Source organism: Hippopotamus amphibius, chromosome 3 (assembly GCF_030028045.1).
Source record: "Hippopotamus amphibius kiboko isolate mHipAmp2 chromosome 3, mHipAmp2.hap2, whole genome shotgun sequence".
Lineage (NCBI taxonomy): Eukaryota > Metazoa > Chordata > Mammalia > Artiodactyla > Hippopotamidae > Hippopotamus > Hippopotamus amphibius.
This window is the reverse complement of record NC_080188.1, coordinates 153405776-153431834: the sequence shown is the minus strand read 5'-3', so window position 1 is coordinate 153431834 and position 26059 is coordinate 153405776. Positions and strand designations below refer to the sequence as shown.

The 26059-nt window shown below is 49.1% G+C and overlaps 1 protein-coding gene across 9 annotated transcripts in view; it reads left to right on the top strand.

Annotated features, from left to right (window-relative positions):
- The window catches only part of PLEKHA6 (pleckstrin homology domain containing A6), a 152173-nt gene that overhangs the window by 66326 nt on the left and 59788 nt on the right, over positions 1-26059 (top strand). The window contains exon 1 of one of the 9 annotated variants that reach the window (XM_057728181.1): positions 14017-14194. The exons of the other annotated variants lie outside the window; for them this stretch is intronic. The gene's annotated coding sequence lies outside the window, so the exon portion shown is untranslated. Of the gene's footprint in view, positions 1-14016; positions 14195-26059 lie in introns of those variants that run through there. 9 annotated transcript variants of the gene reach the window in all.

The window sequence follows — 26059 nt, the reverse complement described above, 5'->3', positions numbered from 1 at the left end:
ATTTTTTTTTGGGGGGGGGGGGAGCAAAATGTATTCCGTTTAAAGGATTTCTTTTGGGGGCAGGAGATGTACTCAGATATTTATTCTGAGGTTATGGCTTGCTTATTCTTTTCAAGAGCTGATGATGAGAGTAGGTGGTAGCTAGGCTTTTTAAATGTCCTTATTTGGCAAAATAAAAAGTTGGCAACTTTATAGTGGTTCCTTACATTTCATTTTTTGAAATTTAACTGGTCCATGAAATCAAAAAATCTTGCCTACAGGCAGAATCTTCTTCAAACAGATGAGCCTCTATCTCCCGGGTAAGGGCTCTTTGGGGCAGATCTCTGAAAACTTGGATTCTGATCTTGTCACCACTGTTCTTTCCCTCTGGGTCCTTGGACCGTGATAAACTCACATGGAGTCTTGGTTTCCTCATTTTTACGTTGTGGGAGGTTTCTGCCTCCAGGACAAGGTCACTGGCAGAGGAGTGTGTTCCCGCTTCCTCTTACCCTGTGTCAGAGAACCCAAGACTCTCCCTCCTCTGAGGGGCTCTGGGATCAGGCCTTGCTGGTTCCTATTCCCGTAGTCCTTTTGGGGAAATGATGGAAGTCACCTCTTACGCTTGGAAAAGACGGAGAGGATTTGTAGTTTGAAATATGGGAACAGCGTGAGGTATATTTTACAGTCGAGGTCTTGGTGTCCAGTGTTAATCATTTGGAAACACCTTTTTAAACTAGATGGCTAAGAGTCAAGGGTATTAAAAAGATCATGCCATCAGGTTTGGAAGTGGTGGTCTTCTTGAGCTCTCAAGAATATCAGCTGGAGCTTTTTTAAGTCTGGAGGCTCCTGGAGGCCTTAGAGTGTCTGAGTCTTCTACCTTCTGGAGAGTCAGGCCTGGAATAGCAACAAATATGTGGGAATCCCCAGGCAGCCGCAGCTGCCAGACTGAGACATGTGGCTGGGTGTGCACATGTGTGCAGACTTGTAGGAGAGAAAGCGTTTAGAGGAAAATCAGTTTGAAATCACCCTGGAAATTGAACTAGATGCTCTTTTTGAGATTCATTCTAGGACCCTTTTTTTCCTGAAAGCCCAGGAGCTTCTTTGTAGGAGAGGATTTTCTGATTTTCCACCCCAATTTTATGTTCTCAAACAAGAGCCCTCCTAGCCTAGGAAAGCAGTGGAGATGCAACTTACGTTGTTGAGTTTGGGGGAGTGGCTAGCAGACTCACCTCAAGCTTTCCTGGGACAGAGAGAGAAGTAAGGTAAACTACTAAAGGCAACAGCGGAGCCCTAGGCTCTGAGCTGGAAGACCAAGCCTAGGTATGTTAAGTTCTCCTCTCTTGGAGATTTCTGGGCGATGATGGGGCAGTAGACCAGCACAACCCCTAAGAACAGCGCTGTGGAGAAGTCTAAACCTGTGACTGATGGCAGACACCACAGACTTATTCAAACCAGTGGAGGGGGAAAGACAAAGTGTGAAAAAGAATCCAAGAAGTGCAGAGGAAAGCTCTCCGCCACCTGAGGGGCTCCTGCGCACGCGAGCCCTCCACAGACCCTCTGATGGCTCCGCCTAGGTTTGGAGCAAGTGAATCAGGTGTTGAGGCTGTGGTTCTCTTAGCTCATCTCTGGTCAGCAGCGACAGTGGCTTTTCCCAGGGGGGCTTTAATAAGGATTTTGTCCTAACTTTGGGTAGATTGAGACACAGAGTCAAGGAGTACAGTGAAATTCTTAGAAATTAGGATCTCTTCTGAGATGTTCAAGCCGAAAGGGCAGAAGGTGAGAACCATTCCGCATACCCTTTTTCTAACTGCCAAGGTCAACAAGAATGTGATTGGGACCTCAAAGATGTCCCTATCCGTGTCACAGCAAGGCAATGGAAAGCAATAACCGGACTCCAGGGCCACCTTTGTCTTCAATCAGCTGCGTGATCTGGGCAATTCAGTCCCTCCCTGGGCCTCAGACTTCTCATCTGTGAAGCGAGGGGGTTGAATTTGATTGTCACCATCCTATTCAACTCTGCATCCCTCAGCTCTCCATTTGGCCAATAGATAGATCTTATCACTCCAAGAGGAGGGTCTCCCGCCTTTCTCCAAGCTGCAGGTCTGCTGTCCAGTAATTGCACGTCTGTTGGAAACGTGACTTGAGGTGGCAGGATGAGATGGGTATTCAAGACAGCAGATCCAGGGTCAGAACTGAGATGCCCACTTGGATGACTGTGCATCGGGACAGGTCCTTCACAGTCATCAGTAAGTCCCTGAGATGGACGGCTAGAGCCAAGGGAGCTGAGAAGAGCAGTTACCCAATACTACTCACAGTTATGGGTCAGGGCTGCTTTCCTATTTTAAAAGCCTCCTGGGGCCGTGAAACAACATTGGGAGAAACATGCCAAACCTGTTCCGCTGTGTGTCAGATATTTGTTTCTCATCCAGAGTGTCCATCTTCATCTCCCTCACACTCAGCATCTTTCCCTTCCTTTAGCTCAATTCCGCACACACGTTGGCCCCCTCTACCCCTTACTGTTCCCCGAGACTCTGTCGTTTCTCCCCCTGGGAACGCCTCTAGGGAGTAGGGAGCGGAGACGAAGCTGGCGGGCGGTGGTAGACTGGAGAGAGCGCTGGAAGCCCAGTGAGGTAGGGAGTGGGAGGCATGTTTGGAATATTCAGGCATGTCTATACCTGAAGTCCAATCGAATAACCACAACACACGGCCTCTGCCAGCTCTGTTCGGGTGGAAAAGCAGTAGATTCCTACAGGCTGATTGGCTGGTCTTTGGATCCTCTGCCCTGCCCCGTGCTAACTTGTGTTTCAGGGAGCAGGCTCCAGACAGGAACCCAGGGACCCAGGAGAGGTTCAGATTGTGATGAGGCAAATGCTTTAAATGTTTGTCAACATCTTTAGTTCACATAAGTCTGGTGGTTTCCTGAAACCCCTGACTTCAGGGGCTGGAGGAGGAGCTCAGGTCGCTCTACAGCTCATCATCTGAAATGCCTGGGGCCTGTGGATTTCAGGATGGTAACATGATGCATACACTGTGTATTACATAAAAGCCTCTGGCAGGGCCTGGAGCAGCTCCAAAATCACACATGTTAATATTTCTGCAGCAAGATATGGGTAAAGAGTCAACACATGTGGAATAAATAAATGCTAAAAAGAGTCTCATGCCAGTTCACGTCATGCTTTGCTACTAACTAGGTTCAAGTCAGGCTGGGTTCTGCCACCCGTCGAGGTAGGAAAACACTTTTGATTTTCAAATATTTGTGGATTGGGGAATGCTGTTAAGGCATTGCAGTTCTATACTGCCTCATATAATCCTATCAAGTGGAATTAGCATTCCCATTTTACAGATAAGGAAGCTAGGGCTCAGAGAGCATCAGTAACCTGTCTAATGCTGTTCAGGTGATAAGTGAATTCCAGTCACCGAGCTGAGCTGTGATTGCAGTGCAGGTCTGTCCATCTTCAGAGCCAGGCCTTTTCCTCTGAGGTATGGTGCACTTTACCTTTAGGAGTGACTGAAGAAGAGTTGAGGGTGGGGGTGGAACGCTCAGACTTTGGCATCTTCCCTGATTAGGAAGGCGCTTCCTGCACATCTGATAGGGATCATTTATTGGCTTGTGCTTATTTATACATTGCCTTCTGGGATCCCAGTAAGCTAGTCTCAGAAGAGAGGACGCTAAAGTTCAGTCAACTTTGTGGCTTACAAGAAGAATCCAGCTGGCTTCATGGGGGCTGTGAGAGCCAGGAACAAATGGGGTCAAGTTGGGTTTAGTGAGAGAAGCATCATCTGCCGTGGCAGCAACCCCGCACAGCACCAGTGGAATGCACGGTGCTTCCTGCCTCCCCACCCACCGCCGGCTCTAGAGGGCTTGCCTTGAGTGGGGACCCATCTTGAAAGAAGGACTGTCTGGACGGATCACAAACTCGAGATGAGGGTGAGAGTGGCATGCAGCTTGAAATAAGGAGAATTCAATTCGGGGGGGTCTCACTGGTCTTCATTAGTGATGTGATAAAAAGGTCAAAGGAGGAGCTAATTCAGTTTGTTGAAGATACACCATGTGCTTTTTAACACTTCATTGCAAACATGGACGTTGGTCTGCTGTCTGGGCAGTGACGTAGGTAACCTCCCTCCCCCTACCTTCTAAGTGCTGTCACATGGCGACTGCCATTTCTGGGTCATCTCTAGGTCAGGTAAGATTTGAACTCTTATTATGCAAGCACACGGGAGTCCACAGCGTCCTGTGCTGTCCTGCCGTCAGTGAATTCTAACCAGCACACGGGCCAGCCGCTCTGGTTGGGGAGTAGCCTGTGCTGCATGTGTCCTTCACTAGGAAGCTAGCCATTAGGAAGGGTGGTAGGTTCGTTGCCATAGGAACAAGGAACATCTGCTCCAGCCATCTAGAGAACAGAGTGGGGAAGATATTCTTAAAGGGACCATTAGCTCATGGAGTTGCGGCCAGGAAAGTAGGTTTTTCTAAAGATGACCCGAGGGGCACATCAGACCCCTTAGTCTGAGAGAACTGTGAGGCTCTAAAGTGGCAAAGGACCCTCATTTGCTTTGAGAAGTACAGCAGAGAGCATATAAGATTTTCTTTTCCCCTGAATATTGGATATCCTAGGGGAACGTGTCTCAAAGTTACGTTAGCTTGTGGGCTCTGGGTGCCTTGCCCTGTCTGTCCATCAGAGTGCTGGTCTGCCACCTTCGTTAGGGATCTTAGTTCACCCATGTGGCCCCCACTTCTCCTGTTGCCAGCTCCCCCTAAACATCCTAAGAGCTTTTCTAAACGGGGCAGTAGCAAACTCATCTGCTTTCTCTGACTCTTACCTTCACCCTGTCTTCTCAAATGGCCTGACTTCTAGGCCAGCCTAGGTCTTCCAGCACCATTTTCTGCTACACTTGGGCAAACTTCCCAGTCCTTTTCCTTCCTCTTCCTTTCACCTTCCTTTTCTTTCTCGTGCCAGCCACATCTGCAGAGTTGAGACGTTGGATCCTCCCGAAGTCATCTTGTCCCTCTTCCTGGTATTAGTTAGGACTTTTGAGTACGTTACTGGAACTGCTCGAAGCGCTTTAAGCCCCAAAGGGGATTCTATTGTAAGGGCCAGAGAAATGGCTGGACCACAGGAGCAAACTAGAACCAAGTAGCTGAATGCCGCAAGTATGGTCTTACCCTTTGTTCCTCTTCGTGTGCTGGCTTCAGTCTCTTCTCCCTGCCGATGCCTTCTGGCTCTCTGGTCAGTCTACAGGGTGGAAAAGATGGCTTCTAGCATCTCCCTCATGTACATGTTACCTGGAAAAGGACTGATCCCTTTTTTTATCTCAATTCCAGTTCCCATCCCTGGAAAGGTGTTTTGGCTGAGCTTGGGTCAGGTGGCTACTACCTGTAACCAAGAGAGTGGTGTCAGGTTTTAGGAACATGGCTATTACCACTGTTAACTATGTGGGTATCTAACAGTTTCTAGAAAGGGATGGGTACTTTCTATCACCATTAGCCTCTCCTGGACCTCCACGCCTAGAGGAGTCTGGCTTGGAGAGTTTACACACCTCCGGCCTCCTTTGTTCGGCTCTTTTTCCGCCTGACTACGGGGGCTGGCAAGGCCTCGCAGGTAGTAGGGCGGTGCAACTGAAGGAGCCAGGCATGACTGCGGAGTCCTTGCTGTTCCCCATGGGTGGGAAGGGCGTGGAACCCGAATCTTGAAGGCCATTCAGGCCTCCACCCTACCCAGAGGTAACACTATCCTTTTAGTAAAGTCCTTCAGGAAAGATTTTATTGTTCCATCAGACACTAGGGAGTCAAGATCTAAAAGCCTCATGAGTAAAGCTCATCCCTGTTTCTAAATTCAGTCTTTCATAATGTCATGGAGTCCTTTGTCCCCCATTGCCTCTTGGGCTTGTGAGGAGGGCTGATGCCTGCCATCTTGTTTAGGTTAGGATTGAGTCAGTGACCATGAAATCATCCTCTTGCACGAGAAGACAGGGATCTGGGCCAGGGTATATGGCATGTGGAACTATTTCTGTCTGGCTGCTGCCCTTCATCCAGATGAACTCCAGAGAAGAGGAACATTACGGGCTCAAGTTGTCTAAGCTTTTCGTGGAGCTGTCCCTCCTTCATGCCTTCCTCTGCCAAAACTCTCACCTCCATCCACGGTAATGGCAGACATGGCCAGAAGTGCTGGGGCTGGAAGGAGGAGGGGCGAGGGAGGCAGGCCCCACTTGGCTCTGCTCCGGGAGGGGTGTGTGGGAGGGCAGTGAAGAACGGAGCCCTTCCCTCTGCTCTTGCCTGACTCCCCTGGAGCCTGTGAGGTGGGAGTGTCTCTGGGTGGAGGAGAGGGAGGGCCTGCAGGGGCCCAGGAGCTGAGCTATTTCTGTAACACAGAACACATCTGCAGCAGCCGCAGAGAAGGTCAAACTCTGGGCGCAGGGCTGGAATGCAGGGGCCAGGCGATGGGGGGAGCTGCGGTTTCACCCCTCTTGGCAGCTTGGAGGGCCCCTGCTTTGCCCTTTGGGGAAGGTGGGGCTACCCCTAGCAACGCACGTGGGTGGGGAGGGAACACAGTCCTGGTGGCGATGGCGATGGTGCAGTGCGTTGGAGGGGGTTTGGGGTGTGGCACAAAATCCAAATATCCATTGCACTGAGGTGGGAAGGAATTTAATTCCAGGGTGTGGGGACTCTATTTCGTGCTTTCTGCTGTGAAAAAAAAAATCAGGTCAGGCAAAGTGCTGTGTGACGGGAAGGAGAAACAGCGCTGAGGCAGGGGCTGGGAGGCTCCAACGCAGGTGCGTGTGCTGTGTTCAGAGACAGGGACAGACAGAAGTGGGGGTGTGTTTACCGGGAAGCGATGCCACTTAGTGTCAGCCTCCCACTCGCACCAGCCCCTTCCAAGGCTGCCTTTAACTTGTATTTGTAGTCTTTTTCTTCATAAGAATTGCCCGAATGGTGTAAGCTTCAGGCCCCACAGACCTGGCTGTGCCCTTGCATCCTCGTGCATCCACATATAGTCACCCTCCTGCCTTCCTTCACTGCCACTTCATAAGCCCTTTCTTCTACGTACAATCCCTGGTGTCCTCTGTGCTTTCCGCTCATCCTCACACGTGCCTGTGTGTGGTTTGGGGCTTCCTGAGTTTCTGTTTATAGTTAGGAAATTGCCCTGCTCCAGCTCTGCCTTTGTCACAGGAGGACCATCTTGGCTAAATCTGACCGCTGCTCGACCTTTGGGCGCTCTGCCCTTGGTCTGCCCGTCTTCGGCCACCTAGATGCATACTCTGTTGGTTTGTTTTCCTTCTCACGCTGTAGGCCCTCCTTAGCTGGACCCAAACTCTCCAACAGGGAGTGAGCTCCGGAGGAGCTTTCTCGAGGAACCCGAAGTGCTCAGGACTCGGTGGCCTCTCTTGCCCTCTCGTTCACCCTGTGGGCAGGGGGATTTCCCTGCTCAGGCCCAGTGGGCCCCAAGGGGCAAGCACTTGCCCACATTGTACAGCTGGATGGGTACAGTACACTCATGAGAACTTGGGTCTTCCCAGACGGCTCCTTCAGCCCAGTGATGTAGTCCCTAGAATTGACTTGCTTTTTAACTTCCGAGTGTGACAAGACACAGAAAAAACAAAATCCCCCTTCTAGTTCAGAGTATGGTGGGGCAGACCTCCCTCCTCTCTGAGATTCTTAGGTGTTGATTATTCTGGCTCCTAAGGGTAGAGGGTCTGTCTCAAATGCTCACAAGTGATGATCTGAGGTGGGTGGTAGCTTAAAGGCATTACAAACTAGATTGAGGAATATCTGAAGTGCCGTCTTGATAGATAAGTTCTTTAGGAACAGTTATTAAGCATTCATCTTCGTGTGCCAAAGTGCTAAGGGGTTTTATAGGCAACAGTGAAGCCATTGCTTCCTACGAGTGAATGATCCGAGGCAGAGGCAGGCGGATAATAATGATTCCTGGCATTTATTGAACATTGCTAGGTACCGGGGTCTCTCTTAAATTCTCTGCTTGTATAATCTCATTTAATCCTATGACAAACCCACGAGATAAGAGTTTATGTTATCCCTGTTTACAGATGGGGGAATGAAAGCACAGAGAGGTTGTCACTCACTCAAAGCCCTTTAGGTAGTAACTGGTAGAATCAGAATTGGAACTGAGGCAGTCTGAAATCCGGAGCCAGAAATCTCAAGGCCAATGCAGATTCAACTCAGCAAAAATAAACTAAAGGATTAGTCTGTAGGATGATGCACGAGAAGGGAATTTCAAGTTGCACAACGAACTTGAAGTGGAGGCTTTGGGCTGTGTCCTGGGCTCTAATCCCAGCTTTCTCACTTCCGAACTGTGTAGCCTTGGGCTGCATACCTGACTTCTCAGGTTCCTCCTCCATCAGTACAGACAGCAGTACCTATCTCAGGAGGTTAAGCAGAGAATGTACTAGTGTCCTGGCTTGGGTAGGTGTTAATTTCCTTTCTTTCCTGTGCCAGTTGTCGAGTCTTCCTGGAGCAGGTGAGGAGTGATTTGGGTATTCAAGGCTAATTCGTGTTTCAGGAAGAAAATGTCCCACCAGCCCTCCAATACCTGGTCTTCCAGACAAGACTTCCTGCCATCCCCATTTCCTACTCGTCCCTCTTGGGACTGCCTGGAATTGGAGGAAAGACAGGCTGGAGAGAGAGGGGCGTTTGGCTTAATGTAGCTCTCAGGCAGCTGTCACCCTCTGACCCTTATTACTTCGTTATCTTTTTTTCCTTTTGAAAACAAGGATATTCTCTTGCATAAACACAGTACAATCAGCAAATTCAGGAAACTTAACATTGATATAATGCTATTATCTAACAGACAGTCCATATTCAACTTCACCAGTTGCCCCAATAATGTCATTAGAATCTAATCTAGGAGCATATCTCTACTCCTCTTTAACCTGGAATAATTCCTTAGCCTTTCTTTGTTTCTCATGCACTGAGGTTTTTTGAAGAGTGCAGGCCTCTCTCTGGCCCTTTCTGGGCCTTGTCCAGTCTCCCCCTTTCCCTCCCAGTCCCCCCAGTCTCATCCCTGAGCAGGGTTGACTAAAGGTAAGGTGATTGAGGCATTCTCCTTAGGCACAAACTTTAAGAGGATGCCAAAAAATTCAGTAATCAAGATAAATAACATTTAATGCAATTTTTAAAAAAATCAAAATCAGTGCAAAAATTTCATGAAGAAAAAAATATCAATATTTTCAGTAACAACAGGATCACTCCAAGCAATGTCGGAGCCTCAGGCGAAAGGGAAATTGAGTAATACTGATCTGGTCTTTATTTAAAATGACATTTCACTCATCATGGATTTTTTTGCACTAATTTTTATTCCAAAAATATTGCATTAAAATGTTATCAATCTTGATCATTGAGTTTTTAGCTGCCTCTTACATTTTGTGCCGGCATGCCCTGCAGAGTGCGTTTCTTCCCTCCCATCATCCTGTCCTCAGAACAAGGGAAAGAGGGAGATTGGGGCACCCAGCCAGTCCTGGCCAGAGCGGAGGAGGAGGGAGGGTGGGGGACAGAAGAGGAGGGAGAGGAGGGGTACAGAGGCCTGGAGCCCTCTAACAGCTTCCAGCTGCTTCCACACCCACCAGACTTCCTGCCTTGGGAGTGGTGTTTGGTTGGTTTTCCCCACTCTTTTCTCATCAGCTGTGTGATCTGATTAGACCCTTAGATCCCCTCCTCTCTCCCAGTCTCCCCTGTCTTAACACGACATGGTTCCCCTTAGTTGAGCCTATTCTGATCCTAGAGCTGCCCCTGTTTTCATTCATCCTGGGACCCCTTGCGGGTCTGTCACTTGTGCTGTACGTGAGCATTCGGCCAGCGTGGGGTGAGCACCACAATGCTGGTCCATGTTCCACGGCTCTGGGAGCAGAGCCGGGGCTGAGGGACAGGCAGGGGTGTCAGCCAGGCTGTGGGCAGATTGCGTGTTAACAGGAAAGAGCTCCGGACTGAGGTCAACAGACTCTGGGTTTAGCCTTGCCTCCCACGTAGGAGGCAAGATCCTTTACCTCTTTGAGCCGCAGGTGTTTTTTTTGTTGTTTGTTTGCTTTGTTTTTTGTGAAATGAGAGTATTAATATTTTTCTGCCTCCCTCATAGGAGCATAAAAGAATCAAGTGTGAGAATGATGAGAGGGCTTTGTGAACTGTACAGGGTTTTACTTGATATTTTCCTTTCTGTCATAAAGCAAATAATGTTTTAATTTTATAAAGACCACATTCAGGTCTGCCACATCATTTGACCTAAATCCAGGAGACGAGTCCAGGCCAGTTGCAGGCCGTGTCTGTCCCTGTCTTTCACCAGCAGACAAAAGCAGGTCCATAGGAAAAGCTGGAATCCCTGCCCAGCCACCCCACTTGCCCTCATTCATCACAGTGTACAGCATGATGGGTGAGGTCCAGGGGTAGGTGTTGGGTTTTCCTTTTTGTAAAGTCTCAGCTGAGGACTTTTCTTTCTTATAGCTTTATAGAGGTATAACTGATTTATGATAAAACATTTAAAGGGTAAAATTTGATGCATTCTTTGAAACCATAACCACAATTAAGATAATGCGCATATATGCATCACTCCCCAAAGTTTCTTCCTGCCTTTTTGAAATCCCTCTATCTACCCTATCCCCATGCAGCTTCTGATCTGCTCTCTGCCACTATAAATTAGTTTACATTGTAGGGTTTTGTATAAAGGAATCACACAGTATACAGTTTTTACTTGGGGGGAGGGGGTCTTGCTTCTTTCATTCAACACAATTATTTTGAGTACATCCTTGTTGTTATGTATATCAGCAATTCATTTCTTTTTATTGCTGAATCATATTCCATTCTATGGATGTAACACATATTGTATTCACCTGTTCATGGACATTTGAGTTTTTTTGCAGTTTGGGACTCTTACAGACAAGCTGCTATGAATATTTGTGTTCAAGTCTTTGTGTGGACATATGCTTACATTTCTTTTGGGTAAATACCTAGGAATCAATGGGTTGTATGTTAAACTGTGTGGAAAAGTTTGGCAGTTTCTTAAAAAGTTAAATAAAGTGGACGTACCATTTACGGTCTCCTCAGCAGGGTATGACTTCCAGTTCACTTACATTTTTGTCAACATTTGGTATGATTGGTCTTAATTTTAGCAGTTCTGGTGGGTGTGTGTAGTGTTATCTCATTGTGGATTCAATTTGCATTTCCCTAATGACTAATGATGTTGAGCTCGTTTTCATGTACTTTATTTGACATAGTATATCCTCTTTGGTGGAGTGTCTGTTTAAATCTTTTGCCCACATTCTTTTTTTTAATTGTGTCATTTGCCATCTGAATATTTAGTTGTAAGAGTTCTTTATATACTCTTATTTATTTATTATTTTTGGCTGCGTTGGGTCTTTGTTGCTGTACGCGGGCTTTCTCTGGCTATGGCGAGCGGGGGTTACCCCTTGTTGTGGTGCGTGGGCTTCTCATTGCTGTGGCCTCTCCCGTTGCGGAGCACGGGCTCTAGGCTCGAGGGCTTCAGTAGTTGTGGCTCGCCGGCTCTAGAGCGCAGGCTCAGCAGCTGTGGCTCATGGGCTTACTTGCTCCATGGCATGTGGGATCTTCCCGGACCAGGGCTGGAACCCATGTCCTCTGCATTGGCAGGCGGACTGTTCACCAAAGTCTCATGTCACATGTTTTGCAAATATTTCCTCCAGTTTATGGCTTACCTCTTTATTTTTGTAACAGTATCTTATGAAAAGTAAAGTTTTTTATTTCAGTGAAGTTTGATTTCTTGATATTTTGTTTAAAGTTGGTGCGTTTTGTGTCTAATTTAAGAAATTTGCTAAACCAAAAATCACTAAGATGTTCTTCATTGTTTTTTTCTAGAAGTCTTATAGTTTAAGCTCTTACATTTTAGGCCTTGGTCCGTTTTGAGTTAATTTGTAATGGTAGGGTCAAGGGGTTTTGTTTTTGTCTTGGTTTTGGTATATGGACCTCTAGTTTTTCCAGCACCATGTGCTGAAAAAGCTGTCATTCCCCCGCTGAATTGTCCTTATACCTCTGTGGAAAACCAGTTGACCATATATGCATGGTTATTTGGTCAATTCTTGGACTGTCTATTCTATTCCACTTATCTGTACATGTATCTTTATGCTGATACCACATTATCTTGACTATTGTAGATTTATAATCTTGAAGTCAGGTAATCTAAGACTTCTAACTTTATTCTTTATTTTTCTAACTTTATGCTTCTTTTTGAAATTTTTAGGGGTTATTATAGGTCCTTTTAATTTCTATATGAATTTCAGAAGCACTTAATTTTTATGAAGAATCTATTGAGATTGCATTGACTCTATAGGAAAATAAATGGAGAATTGATAGCTTAACAACAGTTTCCTTTTCCATGTAAACAGTATCTCTCTTATTTAGGTTTTATTTAATTGCTCTCGGTATTGTGTTACAGTTTTCAGTATATAGTAGCTCTTGCACATCTGTTGTCAGATTTATTCCTAAATAGTTCATATTTTTTACCCTATTGTAAGTAGTATTTTTAAAATTTCAATTTTTCATTGTTTGCTGCTAGTATATAGAGATATAATTGATTTTTCTATATTGACTTTTTATCCTGAGCCCCTCTCCCCCTTTAAAACTCACAGAGCGGGAACCTGTAAATACTGAAGTGCAGGGCTTTTACATGATATGATAAGCATTTAAAAGCATGTAAAAACATCAGCATCTTTTCCTATTTTAAGTTAATAAATCATGCTGTAGCAGTCCTGCAGCCAGCTGTGGCTGTAAAGGACGTGAGAGGAGGGAGTGGTGTGGTGAACCTGACCCTCCTCAGGCAGTGCAGCCCTAGATTTCTGGGCTGTTGTTGAGGGTGAATGGAGCAGGTGGGAATGCCTGCAGCCCCTTTAAGAGACTGGCCAGCCAGCCATCAGGCCACTGGGAAGGCAGCCCAGGAGATAAGATAAGGCCCCCTGGCAGGTTTAAGCCAGGATCTTGAGCCACAGTGACTGGACTACTGACAGAAAAATAGGAACCAGGGGTGATGAGAGGAGGTGCGGTTACTAGACCCAGGCTGGCACGAGGTGGAGCAGCCTGACTGCCCACTGGGGCCCGAAAGGATAAGGGGATAGTAACTGTGGGTGTGGAGAGAGAGGGCACTTGCATTCTCCTATGTAGCCTATCATGTTTATGATCATGGTTTAAAAACCCTACCAGACTGTACTTCAAGGCTTTACATGTAGTAAATGTTCAATAAATATGTTTACTGAGCTCTATATGCTCCCGTTAGTGATATCCTTATGCTGTTGTGAGATGCTTTGTTATAGGGTTTGGAGACTACCTGATTTCTTGCTCAAATTAGAAAAATCCTGGCAAGGACTTATTCTGAAAAGCCTGAAGCTGCTCATTTGCACATATCTGCATAGATTTGCATGTGTCCTACATGTAGATACTTTTATGCTGGATTTAGATTTCCCCAAATCAGTTGCCTGTTTTTAAAGGCATAAAGAGGTGATTTGTCTCTACTCATTCCTGCCCACCTTCTGCATCCTCCAAAGATGCACAAATGATTTCTGCAACTTTGAAATATAAAGAAGACTACCTATGCCCCACAGTTTGTGCAGATACAAGCAATCCTTTGCCTGTCAAGTTGTTTTCCTTCTTCATTTCGATTACAATTCCTAGCTCCAAACTCCTGGGTGAGTCAGGGAATTATTAAGGCAAAGAAACCCTCTAGCTAAACAGCCAGGAGCTGAAATTGCTCAGAAGCCTTCCAGGATTATGCCCTGTACCTGGACAGAGAGGGTGGAGGCACTTACATTGACCTGAAGACCGCCTGCGCCCTGTTTCCTGGCCCAGGGCTAGGGATGCTATGACTACCTTTGTCTGTTCTCCCTCCTCCAGGAATAAATAAAAATATCATCCCCTCCCCCTCGATCCTGGCTCCTCTATTGGCCTGCTAGGCAAATATTTCATAATGTGGGCTCATCCAATTGGGCATCGTGCCAGAGCCGAGCGCCTCAGGTTGCCAGTGTGCTCCAATCAGGCGGGGCGGCCTGGGTGGGACTAGAGGGTTCCTGCTCTCCACATGGGAGGCAGCAGCATTGCTCAGGTGGATGGCATCAAGGTGGGACTTGCCGCTGTCTCAGAGCTGGGAAGAGGGGACAGGGCTGTCCATCAGCTGGCTGGAGGCAGCCAGCACTGAAGGGGTTAAGGCCAGTCAGCATGTGTGGCTGTTAATGATTGCTACCCACCAGGGACCTGGTGAGTGTTAAAGAGGAACCTTTTCCCTATTCCTGAGTGTGAAAGGAGTCAGGGCGAGAGCAGAGGGGACCACAGAGAAGAGCCGGTGAGTGAGTGGTTATCTGTCTGCTGTATGTTTGTCTGGGTGACTCTGGAGCAGGTGAGAGAGCGCCAATATTCCCATTCCATCAACTAGAGTGGGCTTTTGTTACACCCGGATACAAATTCTCAGCTTGGGGCCAGATTTCAGTATCATTCCTATTTATTAGAAGGAAATCTTCAGGGTTGTCTTCGTCCAAGGAGGTGAACCACTTGGCACAGAAGCCAGAAATACAAATCCTTGTCCAGATGCAGAGACAATGGTTTTGTGTGGCCACCCTGTACACAAAGCTGAAGCCCTGCTCTTCCCCCCTCCCTGAGCCATTGTCTCCAGAGAGGGGCTTGGGAGCTCTGGGCAGAAGCCCCATCCACCTCTTCACAGCCCTTTCCTGGGACCAGCCCTGAAGGAAGGCAGAGAGGGCACAGCCAAAGGAGACTGGCATAGTGTGCCTTGCCTTTTATCCTTTCTCCTTCAAGTCAGGTGTGGAGAGGTGGGAGGCAGGATGCAAGGGGTGGAGGGAGAACAGAGAGGGGGCGGGGGGAGAACAGAGCGTTGGCAGGGGACTCAACTCATTAGAAGACCAAGTTTGTTGTTTGGGAGCAAACAAATCCAGGAGGAGAGAGAACCAGTCTTTTGGGTTTAGATATCTGTTGTCCCCTGTCCCCCAGCTGCCCATTCAGGACCCTCATTCCCTCCAAATATTTGGGCTCTTTGACCCAGGCACCTTCTCATGACAAGTCAGACTGATGCAGGAAATGTGAACAAGAGTTTCTTGGCTTGGTTGGAGGAGGTGCTAAGATGGACTTTTCTCAGCTGATTTTCTGTGTGTGTGTGTGTGTGTGTGTGTGTGTGTGTGTGTGTACCCGTGCGTGCACAAAAAATGAAAGCCTGATTTGTCTCCAGAGAAGAAATGTTGACTTTACCCTCTGTTAGCCAGGAGCCCTTTTGTCCCCCTGCCTCTTCCTTGGGAGGAAGAAGGTTCGATGACATAATGGTAATGGTAGGCAGCCCTGCAGGGGCCTGGGTAGGAACAGAGCGCTCCCTGTGCCAGGCTTGAAGGCAGGTTTGAGAGAGAAGGCAAACCCAACCCCGTGGCTTTTAGCTGTGCTGCTTCCTCCGGCGAAGCTGCCCGCAGGCAAACAGAAGCCGGGCACAATAAGGGGGAGGTGCCAGCCACCAGGCCCAGCGGGGCAGGAGCAGAAGCAGCCAAGTTTCTGGGCATGTGAGCCAAGAAAGAGGGGGAAGTAGGGACTGGGAGAGGAGCGGGGCCACTTTTCGTGTTCTGCCTTGTACTAAGAGTTAGCCACAAATATGACTCGTCACCTTCTGTCTGTGTACTCCCAGGAGAAGCAGCACAGAGGAATTGCTGTTCCCAGGCAGGGCGGGCTTCATGGGCATACACCCTGTGCAGTTGCCCTGTGTTCTCAGAAGAGCTTGGTTTAGTGCTCTTCTGTCACCATCCTGAACTTCTTAATTTTTGAGCAAGGAGCCCTGCATTTTTATTTTGCTCTGGGCCTTGCGAATTATATAGCGAGCGCTATTCCCAGGCCAGCCACAAGGGGCAGCAGCGGGATGGTGTTATATGCTCTAACAGGAACAGGCAGACTCACCTGTTACTCAGGTGTCACTTACCAAGACTGGCTTCTGTCCTGACTCAGACCAGCACAGCACCCCTTTCCTTTTCTTCCTCTCTGCTCTCCTCCTAAAGCGTCTGTTTCTTCTTGTCTCAGCGTCTCCACCTAGTCTTCCTTCAAGGCTACTGCATGGCAGAGGGACAGTGGAGGGCCAGCAGTGTCCCTTACCTGGTTCACCCCCCACTTCTTTTTCTTCCCAAGCTCCTCTTTCCCTTATCTGGGCTCCAGGCAGGGTCTAGGCCTGGGAACGCCTCTTCTATTCCTCTGAGATCTTCTCCCCTCCCCTCTCTAAGCCACGGTTGTCAGCGGACACACTCTGGCACCTGCTTCATTTGTTTAGGAACAGATTGTATCCCTGTGATTATCAGGGATACAGAGGTATCCTGTGGGGGCCAGGGTGGGGACAGGGGAGGTACAAGGGAAGGAAGACTCCTGAGCCTGCCGTCCTCGGTGGCAGTTCCTCTTCCCCTCTCTTCCCCTCTGTGCTGGCTCCTCGCACTGTGGACCACAGGATCCTGCAGACCACGCAGACGACCTGTCTGCTCTTCCTCCCTCCAGCCCATCCAAGAAAGAAAGGAGGCAGGAAGGAGGGACAGTTCCTTGTTCTTTCCCCTTTTCCAACCTCCATGATCCTCTCTGTAACCTTTTCCAATTGCCTCCCCCAGGGTCTGCCCTCAATAGGGCTGTTACTAACAATATTGTTGAGCCCTGGAGGGGACCCTTAATGCATATATTTTAAAATGATGGAATAGCCAAATTAATTTTGATTAGACGTTGGAATGTATCATTTGATTTTAGATTTTTCACCTTTATATTGTTGTTGGCAGCAGATTTCCTCTGTGTGTGTGTATAGCTGAGGACTGTGAGAGAACCTGCATTCCCTGAGGGCACTGCACATATCAGCTGGCAGAAGGACAGACGGGTTTGGAGTTATGTGTTTTACAGAGTCCAAAAATATTAGAACTGGAAAAGGTGGCTTAGAGAACATCTAGCCCAGTGGTGTCCAACAGAACACTCCGCAGTGGTGGAACATGCTACAGCTGTCCTGTCCGGTTTGGTGGCCTCTAGCCATGGTGGCTCTCGAGCCACAGTGGAAAGTGGCTAGCATGACTGAGGAACTGAAATTTTAAATTTTATTTAATTTTAATTAATGAAAACATATATAGCCACATATGACTAGTGACTGCTAAATTGGATGAGAGAGTGCCCCTTGTTTTATTTTATTCCTTTATCTGATTAATGATTGTAACATCAACCACTGACTGAGCAACTGTTATGTGCCAAGCATTCTCCTAGGTACTTTATTTTTATTTTTTATTTTTTAAAATTTTTACAAAATTTTTTATTTATTTATTTAGGCTGCATTGGGTCTGTTGCTGCACGCAGGCTTTCTCTAGTTGCGGTGAGTGGCAGCTACTCTTCGCTGTGAAGGTGCGGGCTTCTCTTTGCCGTGGCTTCTCTTGTTGTGGAGCACGGGCTCTAGGCGCTCGGGCTTCAGTAGTTGTGGCACGTGAACTCAGTAGTTGTGGCTTGTGGGCTCTAGAGTGCAGGCTCAATAGTTGTGGTGCACGGGCTGAGTTGCTCTGTGGCATGTGGGATCTTCCCAGACCAGGGCTCAAACCCGTGTCCCCTGCATTGGCAGGCAGATTCTCAACCACTGTGCCACCAGGGAAGCCCCTCTCCTAGGTGCTTTAAATATGTGATCTTGTTTACTCCTCCCAGCAATTCGGTATCACTCCATGTTACAGATGGGGGAACTGAGACCCAGAAAAGTAAAGAGATCAGTACTGGTCAGCCACAGCCATGCAGCAGCCATTCTTTGTTTTCATGTGACAGCTCTCTTCAAAAGTTCTCCAAGTCCTTTCCCTTGCAGCTCTCACTTTCCGTCTCTGGGATGTCAGGGGAGCTCACGATGATTTTTCTCCACACACAGAGGTGGAGGCAGCAACAACTGTCTCCAGGCACAGTCATTTTCTGGCTGGATCCACTGGTGACCCTTGTCCCTAAGCTCCTTTTGGATCTTTTCTACAGCAGACAGCAGTCCGGGGAGATTCCTCTGCCCTCTGAGCCCTTAGCAAGCTCCCCAAGTACATGGGAAGTTCCAGGTTTCTCACTCCTGGCAGAAGGAGGCATTCAAAATTCCCCACAATCCGTCTGTGTCCCTGCTTACCCGTTACTCCCAGTCTAGGAGAGATGAGCCGCTAACCACCTCCCCGCCACCCTCCCCACCCCAACCCGGGACAGGTGAGAAGCAGTGCTCCCACTAGAGCTTTACTGCCGTCCCAGCTGCCTTTGCATCCACATCCCATGCAGCCCTCCGAGGTGGGGACCTCCTTCCTCCCAAATCAGTCTCCTAGGCTCCTGCCCTCCCGCTCCCATTGATTTACTGCTCTCTTCTTCCCCAGAAGAGGACTCTTATCGGAGTCCATCTGGCCAGTAGGAAGGGACAGGGGAGAGGAGGGGCCACAGAGCAAGGAACCCGCCTATCAGATTCCCTGGTGAGTGTTCGAGGCTGAGCTCTCCTGCCTCTCGCTAGCAGGTCAACATCCCAGAGCAGCACAGCACCTGTCTCCTCCCCCCGCTGTGGTCAGACCGCTGGCCTGCCTCTGAGCCACTCCACTAGACAGCCGTTCAGTTTCTGGGTGTGAGTTGCCGTCCAGGGCACAGCGACAAAGAAGGCCCAGGCTGTAAGCAGTTTGTGTGTGGCTGCGCCGCCGCACCTCTGCACCTAGGCAGGTGTTGTTGGACCAGCATTTTTGGGTACCTCCCACCCCACATCACACACAGTCCCCAGACCTGTAGCCCATGGGGGTTAGCGGCGAGAGGGTTTGTGACTTTCATCCCTGTGTTCTTGCAGCGGGCCTTGTGGAGCTGGAGTCTCCCCCCGAATCATGAGGCGCTCTCCCTCTTCTCTCCTTGAGGTGAGGAGGTCAGGTTGGAGAAGTAGCAGGGACTGGGGACAACCAAGGAGATGGGAACTTTGTCTTGTCTCTCGTGTCACTACAGCTGGGGCAATAAGTCTCAGCTCCCCTGACTCTGGAATGGGCCTTGCCTTCCTCTCAGTGCAAGGACCAGAGACCCTGTGAGTTTAATGTTTTCCCTGTGTTCACCCCTTCAAAGCATCATCACCTCTCTTCCTCCCTGTCTAGTCTGGTAGGACATTTGTGTTGTCTACTAAACAGGTCGCCACTTATTACTGCTCTTTTATTCTTAAAACAAGGAAACTGAGGCACGGAACAGCTTGACCCTCACAGATTGCTGGATTTGGAACCAAGGAAGCATTTGTAGCTTTTGAGGGTGTGGGAGGAGGGGCACCAGCCTAGCTGCATTACTCTCCAAACACTTACTTTGCACAATTCCTTCCCTTGGGGTGGGTGGGGTGACTGCTCTCCGTGGGACACCAGGACGAAATCTGCTGAGCTAGGAGTGAGGAAGCCTGGTTCCAGTGGCCTTCCACGGAGCCTGGACGCAGACAGCTGGGCTTCTTCAGCCTCTGAAGGGTTAGGGGTTTGGGATTCGGCTCAGAGCCTGGGGGGCGGGGGAGGTAATTAATTATTGCCCTGCCCGTTACCTCTTGGGACTCTTTCCAGTTGCTGACTGTCAGGAGAAAGCAGCTTGGAGGCTGAGGGGAGGGGACTGGAGACCTTTTCCCTCTGCTTCTATGTGACTTAGCTGGCGGCCACTCGAGAAGGCTGAGAGAAGGAAAATGTGGAGCTGGAGCTGCAGGCAGCTCCTTTTTCTCCTTTCATTTCCTGTTCCCCACAGCAGGGATGCCACAGAGGACAAGGAGCGCGAGGAGCCCCAGGGAACCGGGTCGACCTGGTTCTCCAAGCTGGGTCAGGGTGTGAGGGGGGAAATGCCTCCCGACCTACCTGAGATCATTTCTGAGCCTAAAGTCACAGTTCTTAACACCTGGAAGGGCCGTCGGTGTTCACACAGTTAGGGAATGGTCCTCTTAGGAATGACATTCAATAACTTACCAACCAGAAAGGACACTGGTCTGGAGTCCTAGCGAGCCCTAGGGTGTCTCTGGGTCACATAGAGGAGGGGAGGGCCAGTTATTAAAATATTGAAATTCTTCCTTATTGGAAGAGTAGCCCTTTACCAACCAATACAGAAGAACTGCAGCATTTTAATAACTGGCATGGCTATGCCCAGAATCCACCCTGTTGGTCTTTATTTTTCAGAAGACAAATGGAATTCCATAAAGTAAAATAATCAGTTTGAAGATAAGATAATCCAGGTTGGGGCAGAAGACCAGCGTGAGGCTTCCCCGTGAACTTCCCGAGTGAGATTTGTACTCTTCCCTTCACCAGACACACACGCATATGCTTTGACACACACGCACACACTCACATACACATGATGACGCATTACCCTGATTAAAGGGTACACAAGGCCCTCCTACCCTTATCTGTGGTTGTAGGCTTTCCTATCTCCTATTCTTGGCATAAAAGGAATGTCCAGGCCCAGGCGATTACAGAGTGAGAGACTAGGGAAGGACATCTACATAGGATGGAAGGGAGGAAGCCTGGATCTGGACCCCTGATTTGTAATTTCCATCCCTTGGCTACTGAGCCAGCTTTTCTGCCTTCTACCTGAGGTAGGGGCCAAGCTCAGGGTGAAATTCCCCCAGGGTTCCATGACTGATCATAGCAGGGAAGGAAAAGGTGTTTTGACCCTTTGGGGGCAGGGAAGGGGCTGTGAGGATAGGCAGAGTTAAGCAGGAAAGAGAGCAGCTTGGATCTTATCTCCTCAGCCCAGTAGCCAGCATTTTTGGACGTTGCAAGCTTACTTGGAGAAGCACTCTAATCTTGCCATTTTAGAAATGACGGTGGCGTAGGAGGAGGGCTAGAGCAAGGGCCGGGAGGAGAGAAGAAAGTAAGGGCAAGGGCAAGGCTGACAGCTGTATCCCTAGAGCCTGCAGGGCTGGTGTTTTGATCTGTTGGCAGCATGTGGAAAAGAGACAGTGTCATGTAGAGGAGCCTTTCCCACTTGCAAATACCTAGAGGGACCACCAGGGCTGACTCCCGTCAGCCTCCTCTTTGTGTGGCTGCAGTAGGTGGGAGACCAGAGGGATGTGGGTGGGGAGAACTTGGCTAGGGAAGTGTATTTTTTCCTAGGAATGGGGGGTGGGGGGAGCCTCAGGAATCAGGCACATCAGGACTGTTGGGAATGTAAACCAAGTTGGTTTTTAACTGGGGCAGAAAGGTGGAGCACATATAGCTCCTTGAAAGTGATGATGGTGAGATCCAGAGGGGAGGTGGAGAGCAGGAGCCAGAACTCGCCCCACCTTCGCCTCCTTTGTCAGCGCAGAAATCCTTGTTGGTGTGTGGACCGTCTCAGCTTGGAATCTGCTAGCTGGGGGAAGAAGGAAGCAGGAGGGACGGGCCATGGCAGCCCTCCTTCGCACTCACCTCGCAGTCCTCTCTCCAGTTAATGAGCTGTAATGCCGAAGGCAAAGCCTTGTCGGGATGGGAAAACCTGGCTGGGGCTAATTTTCAGGAGGTCTGGGGATGCAGCAGCTTGGTGTCCTGCAGGTAACCAAGAGGGGCCCAGGGTAGAAGGAGTGGACTGTCTCTCTCTAGTGGTTCAATATTTAACATGGCGGGAGCTCTGGATGTCCTTCCTGAGTGTGTATATGCACACACGTGCGGTCATGCATGTCTGCAGAGAGTCGTGAAGACCCAGGTTGAGTTTGCTGCTTTTGACTGCGTAGTGACAGGTGTCACTCCAGATAGATGCTGATTCTTGGGGAGGATGTTTGGAGGTGAATCAGTACACAGTGACCTCCATAGTGAGGCTGTCACTAGCACCTGCGCTTAGAGGCTGGAGGTGTCTCTTGAACTGTAGAAAAGCCCAAACTAGATGGAGGGACAAATGCTTGGAATATGGAGAGGATCTACCTCTTTTCTTTGTAATGTATTGGTTTTGGCACTTCTGGAATGCCAGTCCCCGCATTCCCAGCCTCTGTTCCATCCACAGCTATCTTAAGCCTGAGACTGTGTGCTTTTCGTTTTCCAGCTCCAGAACCTAGCATATTTCTTGATTTGTTTTTAAGCAGAACAATCATAGCCATTATCTCTTGTGCATAAAACATTTCACATTTTGAAAGTTTCCAGTTATTATTTCATAGAATTAGGAAGTACCTCATTTGCATGTGAGAAAACTAAGGGCCAAAGAAGTCAAGTCATCCTCATGTTGGACCTTGGACTGAAAGCCTTGTCCTGCCAATTCTCATTTCACTGATGTCACTGCCATTGCCACCTTCGTAGGTACAGTGGATAAGGTGACCACCTAGTGGGCAACTCGGGAGTTTAGGGATGCTCCTGCTTTCATAGCAAAATCTCCTTTCCTGCTTGAGATTCCCCCTTCCCTTGGGTGGAATTCGAGAAGTCCATTTGGAGATGGATTCATAACCATATGTCTTTGAGAAATGGAGGCCTCTGACATCCCAAATGAAAGGGAAGAGGAGAGAAAAAAACTGATTATCTGTCCCTGTTATCCTTTTTTAATGTTCCATACCTGGTAAGTTCTTCCTGGTATCTAACCTAATGAAAACCTGTCATCTGTGCAGATTAGTGGCAAAGGAAAAAAACCTCCAGCCCCGCATTCTGTGCGCTCACTTAATCCTGAAGATTTCAGAGCTCTCAATAAGCAGGGGAAACCCTTGAGCCTTCATTCCTCCTCCTGTGCTATCTTCACTGGGCATGGGAGAAGTAATTTAACTTACAAGTTAAGCAAAGGCTGTGGGAGGTCCCTGAGCTCAACTTGAAGGGAAAAGGAATATTTTTGCCTTCTGGAGGAAGAAAACTCATTTCCCAATGCACCTCCACCCCTCCTCCTGTGCAGATGAGCTTAATTTTCTTCCCCTCCTAATGAAGATGGATCCAAGCCAAGCTATATATATTCAAGGGGGATCCAGGCAGGGGAGCTGAATGAAGGGGTGAGGGGGCAGAAACAGAGCTGCTCTCACGGAGAAGTAATTAATTTTAAGAGAGAGCAGAGATAGGGAAGCCCTTGGTAATAGAATGTCAAACTCCAAATGCAGGTGGTTAAAAATTAAATCAGAGCATAGGGAGTTTCTTTTGTTCATTCATTCATTCACTTATTCAACAAATGTTTATTGGGCACCTCCTGTGCACAGGCAGAGACCCCCAAGTAGGCATCAGGAGAGGGCCCGGCTCCCCATAGCTACAACAGGGCTCCAATAACTGGGTTAGGGACAGGGAGAGGTGGGATCTGGAAAGTGGAGTCCCTTGTCATCAGGATAAAGCAGAAGTACCACTAAATGGCTAAATATATTGACCTTTTGGATTTAGGATTAGTTGCTTAAATATCAGCCGCTGTTGACCCCAGCTATATCCGACCAGCTTGTCTCATCATGGGTTAAAGAATTATGTTGTCCTTTTCCATTCACTGATTGCATTGTTCTCTGACTGAGTTCTGCCCTCAATCCAAAAAATTAGATTAGCTCCTCCCTTTCAGTGTCTGTTGACATCACAAAATTGCCATAACAACAGACTATGATGTCAACAGAATGCCTGGTGCTGCTGAAAGGAACCAGGTTGATAAGAAAGGATACTGTCATCCGAAGATAAAAATGGCATAATATCAAAAGCCAGAGGAACTGAAATTTGATATCAAATTTAACATAACAAACATAACACTGGGTCTGGAGCTTCCTTTACTGGAACCCTTCACAAACAACCACGGCACTTACTGAGATTGATTGGAGAGCGGGCTTGCCTGGAGGCAGGGGCTTGGAAGAGATGACCTTCAGAAGGCCCTTGCGTGGTGGGCCCTAAGACATGGAGGACATTCAGAAAAGGGAAGATGTGACCATCTTCAGTCTCTGGAGTGTTCTGAGTAGCTAACGACGATGCAAACCTCCTTGCCCCGAGCAGATCTGACAGTCACCAGCTGGAATTTATCATATCGCATCTGGGCAGATTTACAAAAATAAACACGTGGTGACCCCCTCTGAGCCCGCATGTGCTACCCTCTTCCACATAAGATTTGGGAAGAAGCTTTTTCTTCCGTTTCACCCAAGCAAAGAAGCCAGTCCTCGCCACCAGCTCTGGCTCCACGACACCCACACCCTGTGCTTCCCTTGCTCCTCTTCTGTCGGGCCGCCCCAAGAGGAGGGCAAGCAACCTGGGGCTGTGTCTAAAGGGAGCGTGTAGGGGACGCCGCAGAGAGGGCTCGTGTTCATTATGCTTCTGTTCATACAGAAGGATGGGCAGGCTGAGAGGAGAGAGGAGACTCAGTCTCAGCTTCCCGGCAGCAACAACAATAGCAGCACGTGAATCTGGAGCTTCATTTAACCCTTGTGCCCACAGGGTTGGAAGAGTCTCTCTGAAGCATGTGGATTTCAACCCAAGGGCCTGTGTTCTGGGTTAGGAGCTGGGGAGGCAGGGAGGGCTGTCTCCCTGCAGGTGGGGCCGGCATGGGTTTCTGCCGTGCAGATGGGAATACAGCCCCAGACGCCTCCGCCCGCCCAGCTACTCTGTGTCCTTAAGCTCAGGGAGGTCGGACTACCTGGGAGTTGTGCACCTGCTCTGTGTGCTCAGTCTCTCCATTTTTGCATTTTCTCCTTGGGGACGCGAACTGAGAGGATGTCATCCCCTGCTCATTTACTCTGCCTCCGGCACTCTGCCGGGCAGCTTTCTGGCTAAACTCTGGGAAGCAGCAGGCCCCCTAGGGCACCTGGGCACCCCTACCACCACCCGGGGAGAGGCCCTCCCCCTTCCCAGTGGTGCCGGAGCCGGGAGGAGGGGAACTAGCAGCTCCTGCTGCCGCCAGGCGCGCCTGGAGCTCAGCCACGGCACTGCTAGCGGGACCGGAGGACTTACTTCTCAGAGGGATGGTACGAGCAGGGTGGCTGGTAGGTCCTCTGAGGCTGCCAAACAGGGGACAAAGCTGCCAAAAAGATGTTGAAGTTTCGAGCTGATCGACGGGTCAGGTAGGGATGTCTTCAGTGGACCGTGAGCCAAGTGAAGTGAGAGCTGACTTGGCAGATCACTGAATCCGGGGGCGTCGGAGTAGGGGACCTGCCTGATGTGACCTGGAGAAGGGAGAGTAGTTAGGTCAATGGTTGCTGCATTGCAGTGCTTGTGAAGGGGAAGCTGTTTTGAAATTGGTAGCGCGGGGATGGAGTGAGGACGTCATTTGTAGGGGTTGCTGGGTAAGAGAGTCTGGGGCAGGAAGAAATTTAGTGTCCTCTGAAAGACTTTTACTGGCTGACAGCAGACTGTGTGTGTGCCTCTGTGTCTGTGTGTCTGTCTGTCTCTCCGTCCATCTATCCATCTGTACCAGCACCTGCGGGAAAGATCCCAGCAGAGTGAGTGCGGGCAACCTGTAAGCAGAATGGGCTGAAGGCGACAGAATGGGGGGGTGGGGGGGTGGTGTCTGTGCCACTGGGAAACAGATCTGTGCCGCTTGGTGCCTCAAGGATCTTAGTTGTCATAGACTGCCTGCCGCCGGCCCCTCGCCCCCCACCCCCCACCCCGCCGATGGGGCAGAGCCAGGGATGAGGGTGACTGGAAGCAGCTACTCTTCCTTACAAAGATCTCCTGTGGTTAAATTGAGGAGAGCATCCTTATTGGACCTGGGAAGAAGGGAGGAATAGATTTTGAGAAGCAGGGAGTGGGTTATCAATGTGCTGCAGTTAGAACCCAGGCCGAGTAGACACTCGCCAGATTAAGGGTCCTGGCCAGCAAGTCCAGGCTGCAAAACCCAGATTTCCACCTAGGCCGTGGCCACTGCCTGCTGGGCTTCTGTCTGTCACGTCTTTGGATTCGATTTGAACACGACTGGTTTGGAAGCTAAAAAAAACACCCTCTGATAATTATCTTTAGCTTCAGCAGACAGCTTAAGGGCTGGGAAGCATCCTGGGCTATGGAAAGGGACTCTCCAAAAGGTTATTTTACTTCTCTCATGCAGCTGAAGGGACCACACTGAGGTTCTTTCCCCTGGTGCGAGCTGACCTGCCACTTGCCAAGCAGAGCACTGGCCCTTTGCTGTGGGAGTGCTTGGTGGCCTGGTATTAGGCCCCAACAAGCTGGGGTGCTGCCTCGGCAGGCTCTGTGCGGGCACCAGCTTCTGGGGTGGCCTGAGCATGCTCTGGGTTCTCACAGCATCTCTCAAGAG